The following is a 26,945-nucleotide window of genomic DNA, read 5'->3' on the forward strand; positions in this document are numbered from 1 at the left end:
GCGTTACTAAGATGATTTTGGGTTAGTTTGGTTGAGATTTGATGGATGAAAATGGAGTTTTTTTTTAGGTTCGAAGGGGTCGGGCCGCGGCTCAATTCTTGGTGTACCGCTGTAATGCCCTGAAATCCCTAATGCGGTTTAATGGCTGGATTAGTAGGCTGGGAGGGCCATAATTGTTTAATTATGCCATTAAATGAATATATGCATGTTTATGTGAATTATATTATAATATGATGTCATATGCATGCATGTGGGTCCACATTTGATTACTATGATATTTTGGTAATTTGGCCCGTTGAGGGGATAATTGTATATTTTGGTGCATGTTTGTGATTAATTGATGAGGTCACATTATAATGTGGATTTGTTCGAGTCATTCGGCATGAGATGATCTTTGAGTATAAATTGGTGATTTGGTCATAACAGGATTAAGTTTGAGGCTCGGGGTGAGTCTTGGGATATTTTGGTGATTAGAGCATTGCCGGGAATTATAGGATAACGGGATAAGAATTATTGGTGTTTGAGAATATTGGAAATAACGGGACTTGGAGAACGTTAATTATGATTAACGAGATAGGAGAAAAAGGACAGTTTTACCCTTGGGAGCCTTTAGAAGACTTTAATTGACCTAGGGGCAAAATAGTCTTTCACCCTAAGATATACTTAAGCCATTGAAGGCTATAGAAGGTTGGCAAAAATAGAGTATCAAGTTTCTCCTCCCGTGCCTCCTTTCTTCTCTCTTTTTCTTTTGAATTTTTGGGCTGTTCTTAAGGATTCAAGCTAGGGAAGTGGATCTTGAGGGCCTAGGATTGTGTTCCACCATTGAAGAGGGTTTAATCTTGAGCTTGAGGTAAGATTTATCCATGAAATTTCTGGTTTTACTCTGTTTTTCGTTTGGTTGAAAGCTTGAGAGTTTTGATTATAGAATTGTGTATTTGGTGTGGTTTCAAGTGGTTCAAAGCTTGGGTTTTGTTGTTGGAATGTTGGTTGTGTTGTGGTGATGATTGATGTTGATTTTGGGATTGATTTGAGGAAGGTTTGGTTGTGTTTGGTTTGAGGAAAAAAAAGGAGAAAAATCTGGGTTCCAGGTCGAGCTGCAGCTTTGTTCTTCGGCGCTGCAGCTCAAGCTATGTGAAGGAGAAGTTGGTGCTGATGGGCTATTAGAGTTGCGGCTCTAGCTTGTAGAGCTGCGGCTCTAATGTTGTCAGAGAGGGTTTCGAGCCCCTGATTTGGGTGGGGCTGCGGCTCAAGTGCTTGAGGTCGCGGCTCAAAATGGGAATTTGGCCAAAATGGGTTTTAAGTGATAGAAATTCAAACCTAAGAGCTCGGGATCGAACCTACTACCCGATTTAGTAGAATTTGACTTCCCGGAGGTTAGGACTTGGTCCGGGAACCTTTTAATACTCATTTTATTGATGGAATCCCATATTTGGTTATGACCAGGTGACCGTCAATGAACTAATAGGTTGATCGTTCTCAAGGGTCGTTCTTTTATTAATTCTCGCTCGAACCAAAGGTAAGAAAACTACATCCCATATGTGACATGCATGGTTATTCATGAGGCATGTTAAATGTTTAAATGTGGACATGGATTGATTATTGAATGCTTAGCAAATCTTGCTCACTTATGCATGGTACTGACTAATTAGTCAGATTTGACAAAGGTGTCAGTATCAACTGTGAAGCTGGGACTTATTAGTCAAGCTCGGCAGTGGTACTAGGCACTGGTCACACAGTGCTGACTTATAAGTCAGGACGGCCTTATCGTGTTCAACGCAAGCCAATAAATATTAAATCTAATCGACATCTATATTAAATGACTCAGAAGAGCATTAATGTCGAACTGACCTCAAGTTCGATGAAAACTAAAAGCGCTTGTGTGACTTACCCAGCAGTCACTCATCTATTTAAGCTAGTGACTACCCAGCAGTCACTCATCTATTTAAGCTAGTCACTTACCAATCAGTCACTCATCTATTTAAGCTAGTGACTTACCCATCAGTCACTCATTTGTTTAAGCTAGTGACTTGCTTGTCAGTCACTCAGTATGGTTTACCAGAACCTCAAGTGTTGAATCACTCATTTGATTAGAGCTATAAGCTCTGTGTGATTATAATAATAATAATCAGTTGTTAATATCTATATACATTATTGTGTTTTCTTGCTGGGCCTTGGCTCATGGGTGCTATGTGGTGCAGGTAAAGAGAAAGAAAAGCTCACCCAGCCCTGAGTGGAGAGCTTAGGTGGTGATGTGTACATATGCGGTCGCTTGACCACCACGGCCAAGGAGTTCTCAGAGGAACTAGGGGGTTTACCCTATTTTTGCCGCTTAGGTCGGCGGGTTTGTAAATTTGAAACAATAATGACCATTTTGAGTTGTAAATAACTTGTAAATGTTTTTTGATGGGCCCATGAACAGTTTTATGTATTAAATAAAATATATCATTTCCTTTTGATTGGTTTTCCACCTTAGCCTGTTAATAATACCTAGAAGCACGTTTTTAACCAAAGAACTCGGGTAGCGAGTTAAATTTCCGGTTCACCGTTCACCGTTCACCGTAACTGTTCTGGGGTAACCAGGGTGTTACAGTCGCGACCCTCTAGAATAAAGGTGCACCAGGAAGGAGGGCGGGCCGCAACATGGGAAGCTTAGGGTCGTGGCCCGTGTGTGTTTTCTGGGGAGGCTAGGCCTCTGGTTAGGGGCAGGCCGCGGCATGGAGGGCTAGGCCCGCGGCTCTTAAGGGAATTTTTGGCCTTATGGAGATTTTGGGTGCGGGAACCTAACCCAAGGTGCTTGGGATCGATTCCACTACTGTGTTTGGTGGAATTCGATGCCCCGGAGGCTAGAACTTGGTCCGGAAACCTTTAATCATTTATTATTGATGGAATCCTTTATCATGGTTATGACTAGGTGTACGCTTGGGCTCGGGGCAGGATCGTGCTCAAGGGTCGTCTTTCTTAATTAAAGCACTTGGAATTAAAGGTAAGAAAACTGCACCCGTTTATGTGGATAGGTTGGGACTAAGTGTTCCCTATATTTGTATGCACTGTTATATAATTGTGATAAACCATATGAATATGTTGGGACTAAGAGCTCCCTATAATTGTATGAATGTCATGAGGTGGTATTATGCCATGGGGACATGTGATAAACGGCCTAAGAGTGTCAGAATCAATACTTGCGCACAGGGCGCGGCTCAGCCACTAGTAGCTAAGGATAGCTTATTAATCATTGAGCTCGGTTAAGCTGGCTGGAGTTAGTGGATATAACACTGGGGGTGGCCTAAGTGAGCCGAAGATAGTAGGATAAATAGAGGGTGCGGCCTAAGGGCGCCGACCCTAAATATTGTTTAATGGTTGCGATAAACTGTTGATTATGAACGTGATTATTTTCGTTAATCTGATGAATATGATATGTTGATTATCTGGATGACAAGTTGTTAATTTGTCGATTGTTATCACTGAACAGGTGAACGTTATTAGTTGTTGAATACTTGGTTATGCTTTGTGGAATAATTGGTTATTGATATTGATCATGCTATGTTATTATGTTTTCTTGCTGGGCATCGGCTCACGGGTGCTACGTGGTGCAGGTAAAGGCAAGGGTAAGACGAATCGACCATGGGTTGGAGAGCTCTGGGGGCAAGGTGTACGTTGTCAGCTGCTCGACCGCCATGGTCGAGGGATTGTACAGGGACGGAAACCTAAAATGTGTCTTTTTCCATTAGAGTGGCTTGATTATTTATAACATTTGGAAATTCTGTAATTATGTCATTTAAACCTTGATTTGGGATCCCGTGTACCAAACATTTATTTTAATGAAAATTATTCGTTTATAACCAAAATCTTTTAAACCTAATCTGATCATGTCTTTAGATTCACGTTTTTATTTAAATGACTTGCTTAGCAAGTCTCGCACTATTTCAAACACACAGTGTAATGGTCTTGGTTATCCAGGGCGTTACAACTTGGTATTAGAGCGTCTAGGTTTAAGGATTCCTGAAGATTGGCTGGACATGTACACTCGCCGCTAAAGACAAGCTCGACTCAAGGTTTTGTAATTGAGAATATGAGATTATATGCTTAAGTTCTTGATTGAAATATGAATGCATTATGTTGTATGATTATAGGAAGCATGAGATACTGATAGGGCCTGGCCCTTGAATATTGTGTGATGAGATTGAGGCGTGTTGATTGGCATTGCTATTGCATGTGAGTGAATATCTAAATAGTGGTTTGTGTACTAATGGTATGTGGTGAACTGCTTAAATTGAACTTATATGTTATACTTGTTCATTGGCTTGTAGGAAGCATGATAAAGTGTGAGTATACCTGGTTGTAAAAAAAATGTGTGGCAGCTAAATGTATAGAATTGTGGATTAGTGTTTATTATGCGTTTGTGTGCGTGATTATTGTGGTTATTTGGACTTGGTTGTGGGTTGGTTCGGAGTGTGAACCTCAGGGCTGAGGAGTTTAGTCAGCAGTGGCGGAAGAATTCAAATTGTTTGTGCCCATAATGGTTAAGTGGACTTGGTGTGGTGTCAAAGGGGGTTGCAGATGATAGTTGGGGTTGGAAACCTCCATTTGCCCCTGAAAGTCGCAGCAGATGTTCGCTAGTATGTGGGTAAGCTGTGGGGTCTAATAGCGAAGACTAGACGAAAGAATAGCAAACTTTTCAGGGGAAAGGACTGCTTTGTATACTTTGACAGTGAGGATACTGGTGTTGGTTTGATGCGAGGATACAGACAGATAAGAGTATTAAAAGGAAGGCCTAAAAGGTCCCCTGGTTTTGAGGAGAGTTTGGGTATGTCTGAGAATTGGTCAGTGGATGGGCAAAGCTAATTCCATCCTTGGTTATATGAAGGTGAGAGGTTATAAAGACATAGTTTGAACTGCAGAGACTAATAGGTTTATAAGCCTGATTTGGAATGATAAGGTAATGACAGTGTATGTCAATGAATTTTGTGAGTTGAACAATTCACTTTAGAATTGATACAGGCGGGTGTAGCTGGAAATGATGACCCATTTAGGGATTAAACTCTAGAATGGTCCAGAGCGTCAGGGCCGCTTCAATGTGTGAGGTTTTCATCTGTATTTAAGCAGCATAGAGGGTCATGTTATTTGAGATCTGTGGAGTGAGGTAAAGAGCATGGATGCCTTAGGGCAAGAGATGAAAATGACAGTATTTCCATTGGTGGAATCTAGTAAGGATAGATCCTTGTAATTGAAGTAGAAGAACCTCGGATAATTCTTTGGCTCCTGGTTTTGAAAGGAAGGGATCTGATTTGCAAGATAGCCGTCAGGACAGTGATGGGAACCAGTAAGGTTATTAGTTTGCATCAGAGGCAGGGGACGTCACCTGGAAAGATATCAAGTAAGGACACGACTTCTACATGAAATGATTCGATGTGTAGGGATGGATTGCCCATGACTAGCGAATGGAAGACTAGAATACCTTGTTACATGCAAAGCCCGAGGCTAGTTCCTCGGAGGTGATCAGTTGACTGAAAAGTTCACGTTCTTGGTTATATAATAAGCTGGAAGAGTTTGGTGTTGAGAATGTCCCAGGAAAGATTCAGACATAGGGAATATGCCTCAAGGGTACTGTGCCAGAGGCTGAAGATATTAGTGCTTGTTGAGGGGGAATTAGAAACTTTTGGAAGAGGAATTGGGACATAAGTAATAAAGATATTCGTAGTAAGAACAATAGAGCTTGTCATATGGAAGCCTTGGCATGAGTCAGAGTGAAAGTTAATTTGTTAAGGGATAACCATGGATTTTGGGGGATATCACTTGGAGTACTTTAACTGGGCTGGATGGAAACTAAGCTAACCGGTAGTTATTCAGATGGGTATACAAGGAAGGATTGGGTACGCTTCAGGACTGGGCTACAGATGGGTTTGGTATCAGGGACATTATGGAAAGTGGAAATGGTTTGACAGAAAGAATTACTGAAGCAGCTAAAGAAGTTTGACTTCAGAGTGGATCGAACGAAGCATCATATTGTGGGAATTGTTGGCATCATCTGTTAAGGATAAAGAGTTTAAATGCTCGGTTACAAGACAGGACAATGTCTTCAGGAATTGATCTACGATCTGGTTATTACCAGCTGGGGATCAAGGAAAGAGACATCTCAGGAATTACTACTTGTACCAAGTAAGGTGTGATGAACTGGTAACAAAAGTTCTCAATTGATTCAAGCTTCAGCAACACAAGTAAGTTCTATAAGCAGAGAATATAGGAACAGTGTGAACAAGTCACCTTCAGGTTTATTGGCGGTATTTTGGACTACTCTTCAGTTAGAAGTGGAATGCGCACGGCCATTACGTCGATGATGTTACCACTAAGGAAGCAGGGTCACAGGTAAGGTTCCAGGAAGTGTTAGTCTCAGTCTCGCCAGGGGTATTTAGATAATGCTACAAGAAGAGAAGGGCTCAGGTATGAAGAGATTTGATCTGAAGCCACGGAGAAGCTGCTGAAGAATGTCTGGGGGATAGGGAGCACAACGAGGCCGGTAAACACGTCGCCTACTACATAAGTATCTTCGAAGGCAGCTACACCAGAGGTTAAAATTACTAATAAAGCTTGAGGTTAGACTGAATGGATAGTGTCGGATCAGATCTTCAGAAGACAGAGTAAGGATTGACTAGCATTGGGTGACGTAGGAATATGTGTGTTATGGATGAGTACAGAAGGGTAGCATGAAGGACCTAATTATTGATAAAGATATAAAATTGTGAGTGGTACATCACAGGTTGAGACGAGAGGATGGTTGAGCCTTGTGGGAGGTGAAAGAAAGGGAACGTCGCCGATATACATGGAACATTAAGCTAGCGGTGAATGCATAGTGTAAGGTATAGAGCGTTTGGTCATTTGTAAGGAAAATAACCTTGAGACCAAGATTTATTGAAACATAATGGATTGATGTTAGGAATCCTCGACTGTATGAGGAGAAGATTTAATTGGAGGTGGATCTCTTACTTGGAAGGTGTATGTCACTTGAACAGAATGCCACGGGCTACAATGGAACGAACAAGGTAACAATTGAGATTGGTACAGCATCAGTATGTGGTGATGGACAGATATGTATTCCTTCGGAAAATAGAATCCAGAGTGATGGTTTTGTGAAGACAGGGAAGAACCCTATGAGTGTAATACGAGTTAAGATACAAGGATCAGATGAGTGGTCCGATGGGAATTTGGTGTGGAGATAAGAATTCTAAATGGACATCATTCCACCTCCTAGGGTATGCTGTACCGGGAAGTGTAAGTGGGTGACAAGATTTAATATGCTCGAATATTGAAAGGTAAAGTAACATGGTGGTGGATCATAGGAATGGACCACATTAGACTATAAGTAAGGTAATTGGACAGGGAAGGTTTTGACTCAACTGAATGAGTTAATGCAATTTGGTTCATATGAACTGGTAATGGGGCAGAGCATTGATAATGTTGAGTTGAGACCCTATAGTTCTCCAAGTTTTGGGAAGGAACTAGAGAACGAAGAGAATAGAGTGGAAACCTAGAGTTATTGGTTGATTACAGATGGAATAGTAATCTGAGGACTTAACAGTTATCTTAAGGGATTATGCACTGAATGTGCAGATATTTGAGATATTAAGGAAAGTGTAATCCTTGATGAGGTAGCCACAGAGATGAATGATGGGGTACAGCTAAGGTGACACGGTATAGGACATGGTGAGATAAAAAGCAAGGGATATTGTTCTAAGCAAAGAATGAAAGGTAGTGGATACCACGAGTCAGTATTGGTTCGGGGGAAAACCAAAGAGGTTGTTGGAAATTCTTGAGGCATGAGTATCTACTTATTTAAAAGGACATAAGAGCTTGTAAATTGTTAACTTCGAAATACGAAGTTCCAGGATGAGAGAAATGTATATCTCCAAGTAGTGCAGACAAAGAAAAGTATGATATTCTGGGAAGGAAAGGGGAGTTCTAACTTCCAATTTAATAGGAATTCTGAGGTTGTACCAAGGGTTAGGTCGGGGACCTATAAGCTGGTCTCACCCTGATAGGGGTGATGACTCATAGGTATTTCTGGTATCAATGTTAAGACAGTGAAGCGAACGCTGATGAAGTAAGCAAACCCTGAAGTTTCAGCGGGTTTGAGGTGCAAGCGAAGGTTAACGAAATTATAGTTATCAGGCAAGATCTTGTGGAACAAGATTGTTACTCTCACAAGAGTGTTAACGAAGAATAAGAAGTAAAGACATCGGACCTTGGAATTATAGTCAGAGGTACGAGATCTACTATCTGATGTGTTCGAGTAAATTTCGAGGACGAAATTGTTATAAGGAGGGGATAGTTGTAACGACCCAAAATTACTAATAAGTCTTAAGGGCCTTGATTAGTGTGCCGGGAGGGCATAATTGGAAGTTATGTGAATTAATGGTGAAAATGCATGATTATGTGATATGCATGATCTTATGATTATATGGATATGTGAAATGCATGCTTATGAGTACTAGATAAGCATGCAGGCCATGTTTAGCTTGTAATGGCATAATTGTAATTTGGGCCTGTTAGGGCATAAATGTGATAAACTGTTGAGACCACATTATTATGTGGATATATTTATATTCGCAGCGCTCGACACGAGACAATCCTTAGGAGCAAGTAGCGGGAAAAGTCACAATGGGACCCGATACTTGACTCGGAGTGAGTCAAGGGGTATTTTGGCTATTAGAAAATTATTTGGATTATCGAGTTATGGAAATAAATAATTGGAGATATATTTGAGGTTAGGAAGCCTAGGTGGGAATACTGGGGAAATTTACCATTTTGCCCTCGGGAACGTTTTGGTACCCCCGAGCCTAGAGATTAACTTAAGTAACTAAGACAGATAAAACAAATTAAGAAAAACAGTAGAAGATATCCAAACCGACCCTTCTCTTTTCTCTCTCCTTTTCTCTCAAGGGAAACCACAGAATCAAGGAGAAGCTTGGCTGGAAACTCAGGGAATTGGGTTGAAACTTTGGGAGATTAGCTCATTTTTTTTAGCTAAGGAATTCAGCAGGAATTGAGGTAAGTCGTGAATCACTTTCTTGGTCATTGAATTATGTAGATTTGGGCTGAGTTCTAAGTTTTGGGGTTCTTGATTTTTAAGATTAAATTGGGGCTAAAGCTTGGGAATTAATAATGGTAAGCCTTCCAACTCAGCAACTAGTTGGTGGTCTTGCTCTTCAACAAAGGTAAGCCTTTAATAATGGTTTAGCATCTGAATTTTTGGGAATTACTGCCTGTTCTAAGGTGTTCATGAGCTTATGACTTTCAAAATCAAAGTGTTATATTGGTGAGTTTCTAAGTTAGGTTCTTGTTGGGTTTTACTGGTGGAAACATGTGAGGATGTTTATGATAGTTGAATTACGTTACCAGGATGATTTTGGGTTAGTTTGGTTGAGATTTGATGGATGAAAATGGAGTTTTTTTCTGGGTTCGAAGGGGTCGGTCCGCGGCTCAGTTCTTGGTGTGTCGGGGCCCTCTAGAACAGAGGTGCGCCAGGAAGGAGGGCGGGCCGCAGCATGGGAAGCTTAGGGCCATGACCCGTGTGTGTTTTCTGGGGAGGCTAGGCCTCTGGTTAGGGGCGGGCCGCAGCATGGGAAGCTTAGGGCCACGACCCGTGTGTGTTTTCTAGGGAGGCTAGGCCTCTGGTTAGGGGCGGGCCACGGCATGGAGGGCTAGGCCCGCAGCTCTTAAGGGCATTTTTGGCCTTATGGAGATTTTAGGCGCTGGAACCTAACCCAGGGTGCTTGGGATCGATTCCACCACTGTGTTTGGTGGAATTCGATGCCCCGGAGGCTAGAACTTGGTCCGAAAACCTTTAATCATTTATTATTGATGGAATCCTTTATCATGGTTATGACTAGGTGTACGCTTGGGCTCGGGTGGGCTGGGGTGGTTGATCCACAGTCTTGTCGTTTCGTCGGTAAGTCTTCTAAATCCTCTTTTGTGTCTTCACCAAAACGTTTTACTCGATCATCTGTAGTGTGATCCTCTCCACCTTGTGAGTCACCTCCATTACCAGACACTAACCCACCCACTCTATCCCCTCCTAAGTCGCCTTGTGTGTCTAAGCAGTCATCACCCAAACACCCCAAGACACGTTCTAGAATTGAGTCAAAAAGCAAAACCCAAGTCCCTGCTCGGTCAAAAGGAAAAGAAAAAATGTCTGTTTCATCATCTCCCAAAAAATCTTCTGCTCCAAAACGTAAGTCCAAGGACCATGTGTTTGAACCTTCTCCTAAAAAATCAAAGCATGTTTCTGGCCCTAAGGAGTCTATGTCTACTGTTGATCCTGCCTCTATTCAGTACTTTGTAGATGCTACTAAGGCTTCCCATTATCAAAGATGGTTTGCTGTGAGAGAATTGTGGCTTGAATATTCTGTAGTTTGGGAAGATTTCCCTGATTTGGTTGTACTTTTAAAGTCTAGGCGTTGGGTTCATACAGTGTCCAAATTGGTGTCTCCCCATCCCATTTTAATTAAGGAGTTCTATGCTAATTTAGATAGGTCTGTTATAGAAGAGGAGAATGAAGATTGTCTTACTACTTTTGTAAGGGGAAGTTGTAATAAATTTGCACCATCCACTATAGCTCATGTACTCAAAGTTCCAAAAGTGCTTAATCCTACATATGATAAAACATACACTCCAGTTCAAACTACCATGGGTCGAGTTCTAACTGGCCAGTTTGATTATGTTTGGGGGAATCATGATATTCCTGTAACAGTTGACTCCATTCTATAGAGTTATTCATCGAGTGGCGTTATATAATTGGTTTCCCAATTCTCACCTATCCTCTGTTACACTTGAGATTGGGAAATTTCTGTATGCTGTGGGAACTAGGGTGTCCATTGATTTGTCCAGTCTAATCTATGATCAAATAGTTGATGTGGCTTCCTCCACTGGTACTCGCAACAAATTGCCTTATCCAAGTTTGATTCAGCAAATTATTCAGACTGCCAAACCACCATTGACCATGCATGACTTCAAGGTTAAGAATCATGTTTTGACTAGAGTTTTCTGGCGGTTGTAAACAAGAAGGTTCCTTCCACTGCTCCTTCTTCCTCGAAGCCTTCTAAGCCTAAAGCTCCATTGTTTAAGGGTTTGTCTGATTCCAGTTGGCAAGTGCGGATGTATACAGAGTTCAAGGATTTCACTAAGCGCTATAAGAAAGATCAGAAGAGGCAATTGGCCTTTGAGACATCTATGTACAAGCTTGTTCAGATTGTCAAAGCTACGGTTGTCCAGACTGAGTATGACACTCCATTTACACCTTCAATCGATGTCTCTCCACCTGCATTTCATCATGACTCTTTTGGTGAGTCTTCTGTTGCTCCTACTTCTTCAGTTCCTGTCCAGGGGGAGTCTACTTGTCCTGCTCAGGTCTCACCTCAGGTGCCCCCAGTTTCGTCTACAGTGCCTCCAGCTGACACAAGATTGGCTACAGAATCTCCAGAAGAGCTTCCCGATGCCATTGCCCAGATTCCTGATTCAACTGCACCTCTCCAAGGGGAGCCATCTGGTGCAGCTGTCAACTGATTGTTGTCAAGGATTATGCTCAATGAAGGGAGAGATATTAATACTTCTCTTATCTTTTTGATTAAGTGTTTTTGGTATTTTGGTTATTTAAGACTTTGTTTACTGTTTGTCCAGACTCTTTTATATTTTGTTGGTTGCATAGTTAATATTTTGATTTGCACTGTTATTTTTTGTCATTGACCATAATTTGTCAAGGGGGAGATTGTAAGGACCAATATTTTTAGTATGACAAATTAGGTCCAGTCATGTCTGGAATGGTCTTATGTTGTGTCTGGAGTTTGTTTGTTTTAGTAAGTGTCCACGTCAACTTTTGTGTACAGCAGGGTTGTTAGTGATGAACAGCTGTCGGTTGTTTCTAGTTTATACCTAATTTTAGCTAAGTATATATACTGGCCTGGTTAATCAGTTACAACTAACCACTCAAATCGTATAGTCGGATATTGTGTTTTGCATTACTCTTTTTTTTGTTCTGTTGATATTTTGCAGGTTCTTGCGAGAAACTCCATTGACGGTGGTTCAAGGTTTCAGTGCAAGCTGTGACAGCTGAAAGGATTTCAGCTGAGACTTGGCGCCATAGATCTGAAGGTTTTCAGATCTGAAATATTGTTGAAGGGAGTTCAACATTGAAGCAAGGGGAACTTGCATTTATAACCAAGGGGTTTGGTTATTTAGGGTAAGAAGTTTCACTGTATGTTGAGAAAGATTGTATAGTTTGCAGGTTTAACCTTGAACTAGTTATTGTAAAGTTACATCTTTGACATAGTGAGAGTTGTTACCCTGGTTCAGGGAACCCAAGCACTAGTCGACTGGAATATGGTTCCAGTGCAGACGAAGTTTGTAATTTCGTGTATTGATTCTTATGATTTAGTTTTTAATGTTTAAATATAAATCAAGATAAAATCAATATGAATATTGAACAATTAAAAAGATAGGTAAAAACATAGGATTTTCAGCTAGCACCACGGGTAAGTGTGGTAAGGATTTTCAGCTAGATCCTTGGTCAGGACATTATTTTTAAAATAAGCATAGAAAGACCATATATATTTATTTAGTCAATTAATCAACACTTAATTTCATTACTACAAATGGTGAGGCATTGTCTAAGTTTGCTGGAGGTGAGAGGTTCATAACCTAGCAAGTAACTTAACATTATTTTAATATTAAGCAGATAGTATACGTATATTTAGTCAACTTAATATCAGTTGAACATGTTAGTATAAATGGCGAGAACAAATTTATAATCCAAAATGCGTGTGGGTTCGTTATTGTGAAAGTTTAATGGGCAATTTTTTGCATTAATATTCATTTTTTTTTAAAATAAATGGCTCATTTTCAAGTGTCGCCCCAGGCCCCTCAACACCTTGAGCCGACCCTGCTAGTGAGCAAAGAATTATTAAACCCTCCAATGAAAATCTATCAAATACAAATAGAAGAATCTGAATCGAACAAAAGTATAAACAAATAAAAAAAAAGTAGTTGTCTTAATCATAATATAAGCAATGTCATATACCTGAAATTATACAACTGTAATTAAAGAAAGAGATATTCCAAATGTTTTAACAAGAATAAGTACAACTAAAGACTACATATTTATACTAACAAGTTTCCATGTTTTCACCCCTACCCGCTTGGTTATATATGGTGGTGGAACAAACTAACAAACAAGCTTGGAGAACTAGTTGGAAAAGTAATAGTCATGTTTATCAATTGGACAGAATCTTTTCTCGCTATTTTTGTCTACTATTTATTTAAGACTATATTAATAAATGCTAATGTAATTATAAAAAAAAATTGTACAAACTGTAGTATATTATTAACTGAGCATGCCTTATCTCAGACACTACGAAGTAAGCACATAACAAGGGAAAGATTTTAGCACAATGAAATAAGCATAAAAAAAAGGCTACCTCATGGACCATGTTAAGAATTGAAGTTTCTTGTCTTTATAATTCCTGAACCTTTTGCTTCTGATCCTGATACAAGGTGCATGGGAGGTGCCTGTGGCAAGTGATCTAGTGGTCATTTGTAGGCCAGCAGCTTGAATGAGTGAACCACGGTTGGACCAACGAACATAAATCCCCTCCTCACCATGTCTTTTGCTTATGGTCTCTGATTTTGATGTCTTCACTGGTATTCTCTGCCCTGACTTGTACTGCGTTGAGATTGGCTTGTGATTTACAAAGCCCCATACGTACTTCTCAAATGACCCAAACTCCCTCTTGATCTGTCATCATTAAATTAAATTTATTACTTTAATTAATGAAAATAAATTAGATATTTTCACTAGAATTGTCAAAAACCATATATTTTTTTTATATATACATTATTCATCTAATTATGGTCCTACAATTTTATTCATCTTTATTGATCCTCAAAGTGATAAAACAGGCAAGGTGGAGCCAGTTGTTAAAATAAGTTTAACAAGTTGTAACTCACTATGGGCACATAGATTTTTCAACAAATGTATATAGTATAGATAGATGAGAATGATAGGCTATTGGTCCAACACGGTACTTGAAAGAATTAGAAAATAGGCTGTATTGATATCCACTGAAAGAATTACAACGGTTCCAAGCTGTTCGAGATGCTTGGGATATCCCTGAGTGTATTTACTCCTCTTTTACAAACATAAATCCAAGCATATACAATTATCTAACAATAAGCAGCTCATTACAGAATTTTGCCACCTCATACTAACAAAACACTACGCAGCTTATTACAGAAATTTTCCACCTCAGCTCTTTTTTTTTTTTTCCTTTCTAAGTATACGTTAATTATTCTTTCCTTAAGTATTCTTTGGCCTCCTAGAGTACGTTAGCCTAATTGGTGGTCTATCAGAGAAGAAACGAATAACTCGTGTGATTAGTATCATGTATCCTTTAATTAATGATACTTTATTATAATAATATTATTATTTACTTCCCTATTAACTAAAAATTTGATGAAAAGTGAGGAATAAATGATTAATATAAATATGCAATCGAATACACAAAAAAGATTGAGGACACCCATTTTAATATTAACATTTTAAATTGTGAGGTTTAATTATTTTAGAGATAAATATGGGAAAAAGAAAAAGGTAAAGCTTACTTGTCATCATGAACAGGGACTCCCCATTCTTCATCATGATAAGCAACATATATGGGATTTGATCAAGAATTGAAGAGAAAAAATGGTTTGGCACAATGAACCACGAAACAAGTCCACACATAACAGTCATATTATGTACATGAATTGGCAGTGATAAAACTGCATCCTTTTTCCTCTTCGTTGGTCTAATGGACCGTTAAATCCAAAGGATTTGATGAGTGCAAAATCATCTGATCATCTTACTCACAATGCAATATAAAAGTCTCTTCTCTTAACCATCTCCAACAAAAGTAAAACAAAAAGAGATTATCCACAAAATATTGGCATGATCGAAAAAAATTGTACTAGAATTCAGAATAATTTTTTTTTAAATCTAGAATCCAAAGAAAACAACCATGGCTTGTCTAAAATATGCTCTCTGTACACTTTATTAATGACTTAGCAAGCCTAACAATAATAACATACTAAAAATAACCCTTATTTAATAGGATAGGAGCAAGCACAACATATGTACCCAAAAGAATTAGAAAATAATAAATTACTTCCAAAGATAAGAAATGCGAAACTTTTAAAACAGAGGAAATCACAGTCTAAATCTCAAACTCATTTTCCTGAGATACCCAAAAAAACAGATATATATATATTGAAAATAATTATATGGGTTAACAAATTGAACATATTATTTGTAGAAATTGATGACTACAAATAGACCTTTATGGTTTAAGAATAACTGGATGTGACACTGCACATAATAACTGGAATTGTAAATCCTAACAAAGGAGGTGGTGAACAAATTCCAAAGAAAAACTTAAAACTACTGAAAGGTTTCTGTCTAACGAAAGGTAATACAAAACTGGAAAACAACGAGTATTAATTACAAGGAAATATCAACAGAAATACCATTTTCTGTTTTCGCCATTCTTCCAACACTGACAAAACATTGCTCAATGTGAAATCTGTGTAATTGAATAGATAGACAATCATTGAATATCTACCATTTTCTTTACCATCAGAAAAGGTAAAAGATAAAATCTCAACACACACAAGCAAACAACATGACATGACTTTTGAAAATTATGATGATGTATTGTTGAGATTTTACAAGAAAACGATTACAAGGGGATGTTTATTAGACAAGGATAATGAATGCACAATATTGTACTTGAATCAAATTTAATGATAAATATCCTAATTTACGAGTTCAAATATGATGCAAGAGTTATTGGATTTAGAACAACACCAAATAAATTTGTTAGCTGCCTTTTTCGTTATCAACCTAATCTAAGAACTTGACAGAAACTAGAAAAAAATAACATAGAGGTTTTACGTGGTTCAAACTATAAGAGAACCCTAGTCCACGAGTCTTTGATATTAGTGAGTTTGAAGCTTGTTTGAGCAAAACTTCAATAGAGTCTAGAAAAAAATAACATAGAGGTTTTACGTGGTTCAAACTATAAGAGAACCCTAGTCCACGAGTCTTTGATATTAGTGAGTTTGAAGCTTGTTTGAGCAAAACTTCAATAGAGTCTAGAAAAAAATAACATAGAGGTTTTACGTGGTTCAAACTATAAAAGAGCTCTAGTCCACGAGTCTTTGATATTAGTGAGTTTGAAGCTTGTTTGAGCAAAACTTCAATAGAGTCTCAGGCAGCGTATTACTCTGAGCTTACAATGTTTAACTAGCCAAAATTCTGAACCATTTACAAGGAGATACCCCAGCCCTATTTATAGAGGCATAGATCATTAATTCCCTTAGTGAATAATTAATACAACATTTTCCATTATCTAAGGAGTAAACTGCTACTTAATTACGTAAGGATGCACTAATAAAGACCATGGGCCCAGGTGGATTGCACGGAGCCCATTTGTAGAAAACTGCCTATCAACCTTATTGGGAACAGGTATCTGACTGGGTCAGGATACGGCGCACGTTCGCCCATGTCAGGCGGTGTTGTGGGAAATGCCGATTGTCGAATGTACGATCTCGACACCACTACTCGAGGCTCACCAAAAGTTGTCAGACGATCTTCTGGTGGGCCACAGCTGCGGCGACTGACACCTAGCAGCTACTACAGGTCTGAGGACAGTAATCCTAGACCTCAGGGATTGGCGAATGAAGAGAGCGAGAACCATTTGAAGGGTCTTCGGGGCGTGACCTTACTTGGAGACATCCACGCCTCGAGGATAGACCTCGGGGCGTGGCCTCGCTTGGAGACATCCACACCTTGGAGACGGGTCACGGGACGTGGCCTCGCCTAGGACATCCGCACCTCGAGGACACACCTCGGGGCGTGGCCTCATTTGGAGACATTTGCGTCTGGCCAGACCATAGTACGAAACCTTACTAGCGCTCGAGGAGCTCAATTACTACTCTAATGAATGTCACGTGTCCTTTGGCGAAAATACGAGCAACAAAATTGAACCAAGCCTAGATCAAAAATTTAGCAGTACTGCTATAGAATATTTAAAAATATATCTAAAAGAGGAAAAAATCTCTGTTAACAATTATAAAATGATCATGATGTCCTCAAGATCATAAAGTACATATCAATAATCTTAGGACTGATATTTGTGGTAGCCTTAATTATTTATTAATTCATTCTTTAGAATTCGGGGGAATATTCTTATGCAAAGAAAGTGATGCTAACCTTTCAAGCTATTGCATCATTAATGGAACACAAATCCTTTAAATTTTTAGAAAGATCAGCTGCTGCAGTTTGCTTCGCTTCTTTCTGTTGGACAGTTTCTAGTTTTGCATATGCTTCTTGCTAGGGATGCACACGGGTCGGGTTTTCAGGTTTCGGGTGCATCGGGTTCGAGTTTTGCAGGTTTCGAGTAGAGGTAAGTGGTACCGAATTCGGTCCAAATTTTTCGGGTTTTTGGGTGATTTCGAGTTTGGTCGGGTCGGGTTTGGTCAAGTTTTGGGTAGAATTGGTCCAAAATTAATCTTTGGGCCAAAAATGGACCTTGGTAAAAAAAATTCAAAAATACCATTTTTTTTTACACTATTTGAATTTTTTTTTTCTTTTCGCATGTTTGTTTTTTAACTTTGTTGTTAGTTTGATAATGTTGATTTTTTACAAATTGGGTCTTGGTAATTTTTTTTTTAAAAAAGTATTAATTTTTTCGAAAATTAATTTTTCTTAATTATGTTTGGGTGTAACCCGAACCCATGTGCCCTTAATTTCAAAATCCAAACCCGACCCGAATCATGTCGAATTCAGATCGGATTTCACCGGAATTTGACGAGTTTTGCAAAAATTCAAGTTGGTTGGGTCGGATTTGCGGTTTTTTCGGGTCAAATGTTCACCCCTACTTCTTGCTAAATTTGTTTTACCTAGAAGAGAAAGAACAATTCATGTCAATGCAGAAGACACTATGTCCTTGAATTCCCACAGAAAATCATTCAAGATAATTGAAACTTAACAAAGTATAGATAAATTTGTATATATTCCCACCTATTGGCGTACCACTTGGACTTTTATAAAAAACAAAATTATATGCATAAAGCTAACTAGCAAAAGGCAATCAAAATTTTAACAAGGACAAGTCAACTATAATGCTGATGCCATACTCTTTTATAATCAGTTCAAAAGGTTGCATAGCAAGACGAATCTCTTCACATTCCCTGATGTATCTGAGTTGAGCTGCAGTTGGAAACATAAGTTAGGTCCTAGTTTGATCAGTAAACCAAGTTCTCAATGGCAACTGATGTATGTACATACATAAGTAATGATTATAGAATCTACAACTAAAGTAGACACACAAGTAGTGAGTTATGAAATGCCATATCGTGGTTAGAATTAGATATTTACTCCTAATATAATCTAGGCATCCTTGTTCTTCCAAACAGTGAACTTTAAATTCAGAACGCATCAAGTCATCCAAATGGCATATGATGTTCATTCAGTGGCTTCTTTCCGGTAATAAAACCATAGTCACCATCTTACATTATTGGTTTTAGAGCTATGAAACTTCATGACCAGATAAATTTGTATATATTCCCACCTATTGGCGTACCACTAGCTTTTGTTAAAACCTAACATTTATTTTCTATACTAGGACCAATTTTACTCACGACGATAAGAAAATCTCAGTAAGCAACAAAAATATCCAAATTTCCAACCTAGAATTATTCATCCAATAAAAAGAAAATGCCAACTAAAATCCACAGGAATGAACAAAATAAAACAAAACCCACAACTTTAATCAATCATAGTTCACAAATTCAACGAACGATATGAAAATCTGATGGTGGGTTAGCATGATTAGCATTATATAGTGTATACATGTAACACCAGCTATACAAAAGTATCACACAGCAGCAGAATTTAGATACTACAAAGACACAAGCATACACCGACAAAGTCAAGAGACTCCATAACCACACTACCAGCATTAAAACATAAAGATTTTCTTTCCTAAAACATATCAAACTTCGAAACCAAACGACTGCCACAACTAAAAGCCAACCAGCACTATTATGTTTAATGAATACAGTAATACAAACCTAACATCTAAAGAGACTTTCTAAAAAACAGATATAAATCTGTATAAACTGAAACTCAATAAAAAAAAACATAATCCAAAAATCTCATGAACCATAACAATAAAAACAAACCAAATTATTGATTCGGATTAACTAACATTGCATTCAAACACAGATAAGCAATATTCTAACTCATAATGTCCAAGAAAAGTAGAAAAAACACATAACCATAATGAAAAAAATTGACCAATTGAGAAAGAAAACCAACCGAGAAACATAAAAATAAAACCTTGGATGCCGGATTTCACTGTATTCTGAAAACTGTCATTGATCTCCTTGACCCAACAATAGATGAGCCCCGATTTGCTGAGGTTCTAGCTTCGTGGAGGTCAGCCGAGAGCGACAGAGACGGAGACGACGAAAGATGCAGGAGCCATCGACCCTTGGCATTTAAAGCCCCTGTACACTACTGTTAACTCATCGCTGGCTTAAAAACGCCAGTCGTGGATCCTCATCGTCGCAGACTGAAACCACCCCATGGGTGTGCTTGCTTCAAAACTGGAGCACCTGAGCATGGCGTTGCGAATATCGCGACAGACATGAGAAAAAAATGGAGGAAGAAGAAAGAAAAGCAGAGAGACAGAAAATAAATGAGGCCGAAACTAGGCAAATGAAGAAAACGAGAGGCGAAGAGAAAGAAAAAAATAAATAAAAAAAGAGATCATGGATTGGGGAACGAATGAAAACGGGGAGAGGAATACTAAGAGCGTTGATGAGAAGGTAGTTTGTGTGTGTTTTTGGGGGTATTTTGCATATAAAGTGAAAAAACTAATACAATTTTTTTTTTTTTAAAAATTACTGATACATGGCACTTTAAACATTTGTAATGTTAAATTTTATTTTTCAATTTTATGGACTCTTTTGGCTGTCATCTTCTCTAGTGAGGCCACAGTAGGGAACCCAGGCATCGAATGGTGACGGGTCATGGGCTTGCGCAGAGGGCTGGGTCGGCTCGGGTGCTGGTGGAATCGCGGCTGTGCGTGGTCGAACAATGACGGAATCGTGACTGGGAGGCATGGATTGGGGCTCGCGAATCGCAGGGGTGCTCGGAGCTTGGGACGGGGCTCGCGCTTGGGTGCTTGGGGATCTCGTGACATGGAGTCGAAATGGGGAGAGGCGAGGGGTCATAGGTGCGCAGAGGCCTAGGTCGACTTGGGTTTTGGTGTAAATCGCGCCTGTGAGTGGTCGGACGGTGCTATGGGCGACGGAACTCAGAGCTTGGACGGGGCTCATAAATCGCAGGGGTGCTCGGAGCTTGGGTCGAGCTGCATCTAGGCTCGATTTTGGGGCTTGGGGGAGGATAAGGCTAGGGGTTCTGGGTTCACGATTGTTGGGCAGTGAGGGCTGGGTGCAAGTTCTGGGTTTTTTTTTCAATGTTGTTGTTGTGAGGGTGTTGTCATGTTGCATTTAAGTTATTTTTTTATATTGTATTACAGTGTGTTGCTTTTTTAAAATATTATGGGTTGCACTGTGTTGTTGTGGGGTTGTTGTATTTGTGTTGTTTAGCTTTTATGTATAGTTGTTTTCACGTTAGTTATTAGTTGTTTAAGTTTCTATATAGTTGTTATGTTGTTGTATTGATGTATAATTGTTGTTTAGTTGTTTTAAGATATATTTTGATTTTTTTTTTATAAAATAAACATGTTAGCATGCAATTGGTTAATGTTTAGTTGTTGTCTTATTGTTGTTTTTAGTTGTTTCATTGATACCGTATTTTTGTAAATATAAAACTTTAAAAACGTATTTTCCGAAAACTTAAGATAATATTTTTTTTTTAAAAAAAAACTAGGATTGTAAAAAGGTAAAAAAAAACACCAAAAAAAAAGTATATTTTTCAAAAAACCATTTTTTTTCTCTAACGAGAGAGAACCAGATTAGAAAAAAAAATAGTTAGTTTATTTGATTTGTCGCATTTTATGTGAGAACATAACCCAAGGAAAACAAGGAAACAATGGAAGAAATGGACATTTCGAAACTAGAGGGTTACCTCCCTGATGATCAAGTTGCATGCAAGCTTCTAAGTGAGCTTGAGAGACTTGTGGCTGCCTTGAGCTTCTAGACCTTAAGATCATGGTTAAGAATGGTTAAAATTCAAAGATCACAATGCACAAATGGAGCCCTAGGCTTCGGCATAGAGAAGAACAAGAAGAAGGGATACAAGAACTCGCCTTGAAACTTTGTTTTACAAGCTTTTTCTCAAGCTTCCATGGAGGTTTCCTTGAGGAAACAAGTGAGAGAAAGAGAGCAACAAAATGGAGAGGGAGAGAGAGGAGAGTTCTCTAAATTTTTCAGAGCTTGATTGAAAGAAATGAGATAGAGAGATGGAGTAGGGTGGCTGCCAAGTGAGAGGATGCGTGATGTGATGTGGGTTGGGATGGAGTGGCTTCCTAGGCTCAACAAGTGTCACATGACACTATTTAGAGTTGACTACAACATGTGATTAGCCTAATACACTCAGTCACTTCCTAATGATCCCTCAATTTCCCATTTTGATTTAAATAATTAACTTAAAAACTTAAAACTATAGTGCATTCTCATATTTTGGCATGAGTGCCTTTTGAAATATGCCTAAAAGTCCACTCTTAGGTGGTTGAGGCCAAAAATAAGGCCCAATGGTGGTATAAACCTAAAGTTTGTTAAAACATGATAACAAAAATATAAATATAGCCATCCAAAGTGTTATCAAAGTCCCCTTATAGCATTTGTGGAAATTATTTTAATTTGTTTACTCCAATAAGGCCAAATAAACATTTTCTCTCGAAATACATATTAGGATTCTTTCCTAAAAATTTTATTTAAAACTCTCGCATAGCATTCTTAATATTCCTATGCCCAAAGTAAATGTTTTTGCCATAATTATTTATTTTCCAATATTTGTTATCCGAGATTTTACCCGTGTAAGGTTTTCGTTTCGGTCTGGGACCGAAATTCTTAGTTTGACCAAAAGTCAATTAAATTCATAATAATGTCACATCTTAATCCCGATTCGAAGTGTTATTATCACTTGCCCAAAACACGAGGCATTACACCTTTGGGGAGTCTGCACTTTTAAAATGAATGTTTTAACTATGTTTAAACTGTTTTGGGTTTATCACAATGCTTTTGGTGCTTTAATGTAAATACTTTTAGTGTGTGCACACATTACGATAAAAGTTTTTTTTTAATCCTGATTTTTGAGACCTTTTACATATTATAAATGACTTTATTTTCGCAAAATTAGTGTTAGTATTTTTTAGTCGAATTCTCTAACCTAAAGGAGGGAGCTATGAGTGTCCAAGAGTATGTTCGAAAATTTGATCAGTTATCAAGGTTTGCACAAGACTTGATCAGCCCGGAAGCCAACAAAGTGAGGAGGTTTCTGAAAAGGTTGCGAGCAGATATTGTACAATTCGTTAATAAGGGGAGAACAACCCCCAAAAACCTATGAAAAAACGGTGGAGCGAACAATCCGCAAAGAATCATGGGTTGCACAAGAGAAGAAGGTGTTGGGGTTTTGTGTCCTATGTAAAACCAATTTTCTATGTAACCTCATTTCGATATCAATAAAAAATAGAAATCAGTTTTGACTTTGTCAATCACATTGCTCATTTGTTTATTTACATGATAATTTATGTTGACCCTGATTTTGGTCAACTGACACAGAGTCAGAAATGCTTGATGTGGACAGATATGTTGGAATGAGAATAATGACAAAAACAATAAAACACACAGGAATTTATAGTGGTTCGGCCCCAGAATCTAGTAATAACCTACGTCCACTTGAGTTGTTATTGATATAAGATTCAAAGGAGTGATCAAAGAACTAGGGTTCAATGAGTTTCACAAACCTCTGAAGAACAAAAGAATATCTCGAATGCGATAGCTCTAATACACTTGTAAAACTCTAATCTCAGATAATTCGAAAGCCAAAAGTCCCTTCCTTGAGCTATCTTTTTCTATTTATAGGCTCAAGGAAGATTACATTAATTTGTTACAGATACTATTTCCTAATTAATCAGATAATCAGGAATTACTGGAGACAATTTCGGGATTGACAAAGATCTTTATAAAATTATCTTGAAATATGCGGAGTGTACGACCATGCTGGTCGTAGGAAAAGATCAACTGCCTATGCTTGCAATATTTTACTGGTCGATACTTTAACAGAATTATGCCAGGTGTCATCCACGTGTCCAGAAATCACTTGCCACGTCATCCGTGCCCATTTTTTGGATAACATTTGCCCCCCAAGTTTATTTATTACGAGCAATAAATAAACTTTTAAGGAAACGACCCTTCTGTTACCCCAGCAGACCTGTCAGAATAATTCGTGCAATCTTGGGAAAAGTAACCTACCATTGTCTAATCACGGCTTTTCGGCTCCCAAGTAACCTTTCGACGGCTATCACCCTTCCCAATGCTTCGAAAAAGAGGAAACTGATGATTACTCCCTTTTAATGCCACGGACAAAAATATATATAATCTCTCCAAAGTCTTCTTTTTCTTTTTACGCAAGCTATTACTCTTTCAAGTAACCCTAAAATCAGAGCTTCCATTTTCTTCTGGAGACCGTCTTTCAGCGTTTCAAGGTTCAGTCCGTGAGTTCTTCGACCCCAAAAACTCTCTCAAATCTCCACGATCTTTTTTCTGGTAAGTCTCGGAACTTTTATGCTCTATATTTTTGTCGTGCATGCCTCTGTTGATTGACTGTTGAGTTCATCTGTTTCTGGGTTGAGATGCATGATAGTAGGGGGTTTTTTGGGTGATACTGTATAGGATGATATTTCTTCTGCCATTAAGGAGTCACGAGTTAGTTTGATAGTTGAGATCATGACTTTAGGACATAAAACCGAAGTAAAAATTCGATTTTTATGCCAATTGAAAAACCAAGTTTTTCCCGCCCTAAAAGGAGTTGAAAAAGCTTTTTCAAAAAACTTTTTGCTTTCACTTTTTAATCTGTTTCTCAAACTGTTCGTGCGAAAAATTTAGTTTTTTGTTAGAATGTTGTTGTATAAAAGCTTAACTTTTATACTCGACCAGCGTTATTCTAAAATACTTTCAAAATTCTTCATCCTCACCTCCCCATTCTTCTGTTCGCAAATTTTAATGCCAGATTTGTGGGGAGGTGAGCGGCCCATCGACGAAGATCTTCTTGCACAGCTGCTTGAAGGCGAAGAACAACCGACCGACCGAGTTCACGAGATTCCGTTTTCCAGAGTTTCTTCTAGACCTCAACCATCACCACCTCAAATGGCCCATTCTAAGTCTCCAGGCAAGAAAAAACCAAACCCTGAAAACAATCCAAATTCTCCTGCCCAGCCTAATTCGCAGGCTAGGGTTCCCTCGACCAGTGGTCGAGAAAATGCTGCCCCAGACCCTCATATTCAAGTCAGGGCTCGTCCTCGGCATCAAAACCTTCCTGATGTCGAGTGGTATCTCTCTCCTACCAGCCAGGTGACTCCCCGGATGTTTGCCAATTATCGTAGGAAGTATCCTCTTACAGGGGTTAATCTCACAATCCCTGGTGCTGATTAAAGAGCTAACCTGCCTGGAGGCGTCTATAGCGCTTGGTCTAGATATCACATAGAGGCGGGGGCTATCCTCCCTCTACATCCTTTCTACCAGGGGGTGGCCAACTACTTTGGTGTTGCCCCCTTTCAAATTACCCCAAACGGATATAGAATGCTGGCCGCACTCTATATCCTTTATAAACTCAAAAAATGGCCAGAACCCACTCCTCATGAGGTCAACTTCCTCTTTGACCTTAAGTCCAACCCTCAACAATACGGGATCGGCTTTTTTCATCTCTGTCACCAGGAAACAAGCCGAACATTCCTGAGTGATACTACTCATATTTCCAACGTGGGGCAGTACAATAGAGAGTACTTCCTCACGCCAGACATGACTACGAACAACCTGGCCTTCGCTCGAGGAGGTAAATGCTACTTTCACTGGTCGATACTTTTCCTTAGAAAACTCTTCTGCACTTCTCTAAAGTATATTGTGCCTTTCAGGACCATGGTTACGTCCAAACCCAACACCAGACATGGTGTTGAGGTCCAACGCATTGGCCAGGATGGCAGACGCTGAAAAAAGCGTTAAGTCCCTGGTCATTGATGAAAATCTAAGGTTATCTGGCCTCTTGGATCCTCGCCATGAAACAAGAGGACCCGTGGTGGCAGATGCCACGGCCGAGGGGGATCCCGAGCAGCAACCTCCGGCGTCTCCTCCCCGAAGGAGGCCAACGAGGGTTACGATCAGGGAACCCATTGGCGTCCCTTCAGCAGAGAGGCCTTCTGCGCCCCAAGGCAAGGGGAAACAAAAGGCAACAAAGTCTTTCATAGACCTGGATGAATCCTCAGATGAAAACGGTATTGTTATCTTGCTTTTAAATAGCTTGCCAATTCCCTGTCACTTGTTTGACAGGGATGGCAATTTTACGTATACTCCAAATCTAGGGCCAGACTTCTTCGTGCCAGATAGTGAGTGTATGACTAATAGAGTCAGTAGTATAGTGACCAGTAGTTGTAGCTCGAGTATTAAACTTTGTGACCTCTTTTCTGATTTGCCATGATTTTTTATCCGCCTTTATCTTATTGTCTGCATGTTTTTCTTTATCTGCAGAGATGGCTACTCCCAACGTTTTTGATCTGTATCAGACTCGGGAGGAAGAGGAAGTCCCCCTGGTTCGACAGAAATCAGCTAGGAGGCATAGTGGCGAATCAAGCCAAGGACCCCAGGCCAAGAAGGGTCGAACAGATGATCCTTCCAAGAACGGACCTACTGGTCAACCTTCTGCCCAGCCTTCTGCTCTTGCTGAGAAGGAGACTGCCCCTGCTGCTAACCCTCCGCCTGCAGCCCGAAGGGAACAAACCCCGCAAGCAGAGCTTCCTGGGACCAAGCTCTCGAACCGCTCCCTGCGATCAGCTAAAGATTTCCTTGCTCATATCTTGAAGCACGACCGTTGCAGGGAGGCAATGGCTGAAGCTGAGAGCATGGGGGTTGATCAGATCCTCAACAGGGCTCTTAACGAAGTGGCCAGTGTAAGTATTTTTCCTCTTGGTCTTTACCTCTCCTTCTTGTAATATAGTCTAACTTTTATTCCTTGACTGCAAGCCATGCTGACAATAACTGCCGCTCGTACCCGTGCCACTGCTACCATCGAGCAGGCTCGGGCAAAGGCTGTCGAGGAGTTTCAAGCGAAAGCCATCAAGGAGCTTTAGGCTGCAGAAGCCAGGCACGCTAGGGAGTTGGAGGTGGTCACCCAACAGAATGATGCTTTGGTGGCAAAGCTGGCGGAGACTGAAGCTTCTCAGGCAGCTTTGAAGAAGCAGAATGACGATTTCCAAGAGTCCAGTCGGATCCAATATCGTGAATTCAAGAGACTTAAGGAGGAGCTCCTTGCTAAGGACAAGACCATAGCTGTTTTTGAGAGCCAGGTGGAGCAGCTGAAGCTCACCAATGCTAAAGATCTGGAGAGGTACAAGAATGCGACACTTCAGTGTTTCTACGACTTTTGGAAACACAACCGGAGTGCCAACTTCAACTACCTTCTAGAGGATGCCAGGAACGCTGAGCTAGCCCGCTGCACTGCTCGATTGGCTGCAGAAGAAGAAAGAGCAAGGGTCCCTGCTTCCCCAAGCATCCAGCCAGTTGCTGGCGCAGAGGAAGGAGGAGTTGTCGAGGATGCGGCCAACCAGAATGCTGAGCAAGACCCTCCTGCTCCTAATGCTCCTTAAACTCTTTTATTCTTTTTCTCTTCTTTAATTACA

At 39.6% G+C, this 26,945-nt stretch overlaps 1 pseudogene; it reads right to left on the reverse strand.

Moving 5' to 3' along the window:
• Window positions 1-13,012: 13,012 nt before the first annotated feature.
• Window positions 13,013-14,696, reverse strand: LOC133785429 (uncharacterized; annotated as a pseudogene).
• Between the last annotated feature and the right edge of the window lie 12,249 nt (window positions 14,697-26,945).

This window comes from Humulus lupulus, chromosome 6, assembly GCF_963169125.1.
Source record: "Humulus lupulus chromosome 6, drHumLupu1.1, whole genome shotgun sequence".
Classification (NCBI taxonomy): Eukaryota; Viridiplantae; Streptophyta; class Magnoliopsida; order Rosales; family Cannabaceae; genus Humulus; species Humulus lupulus.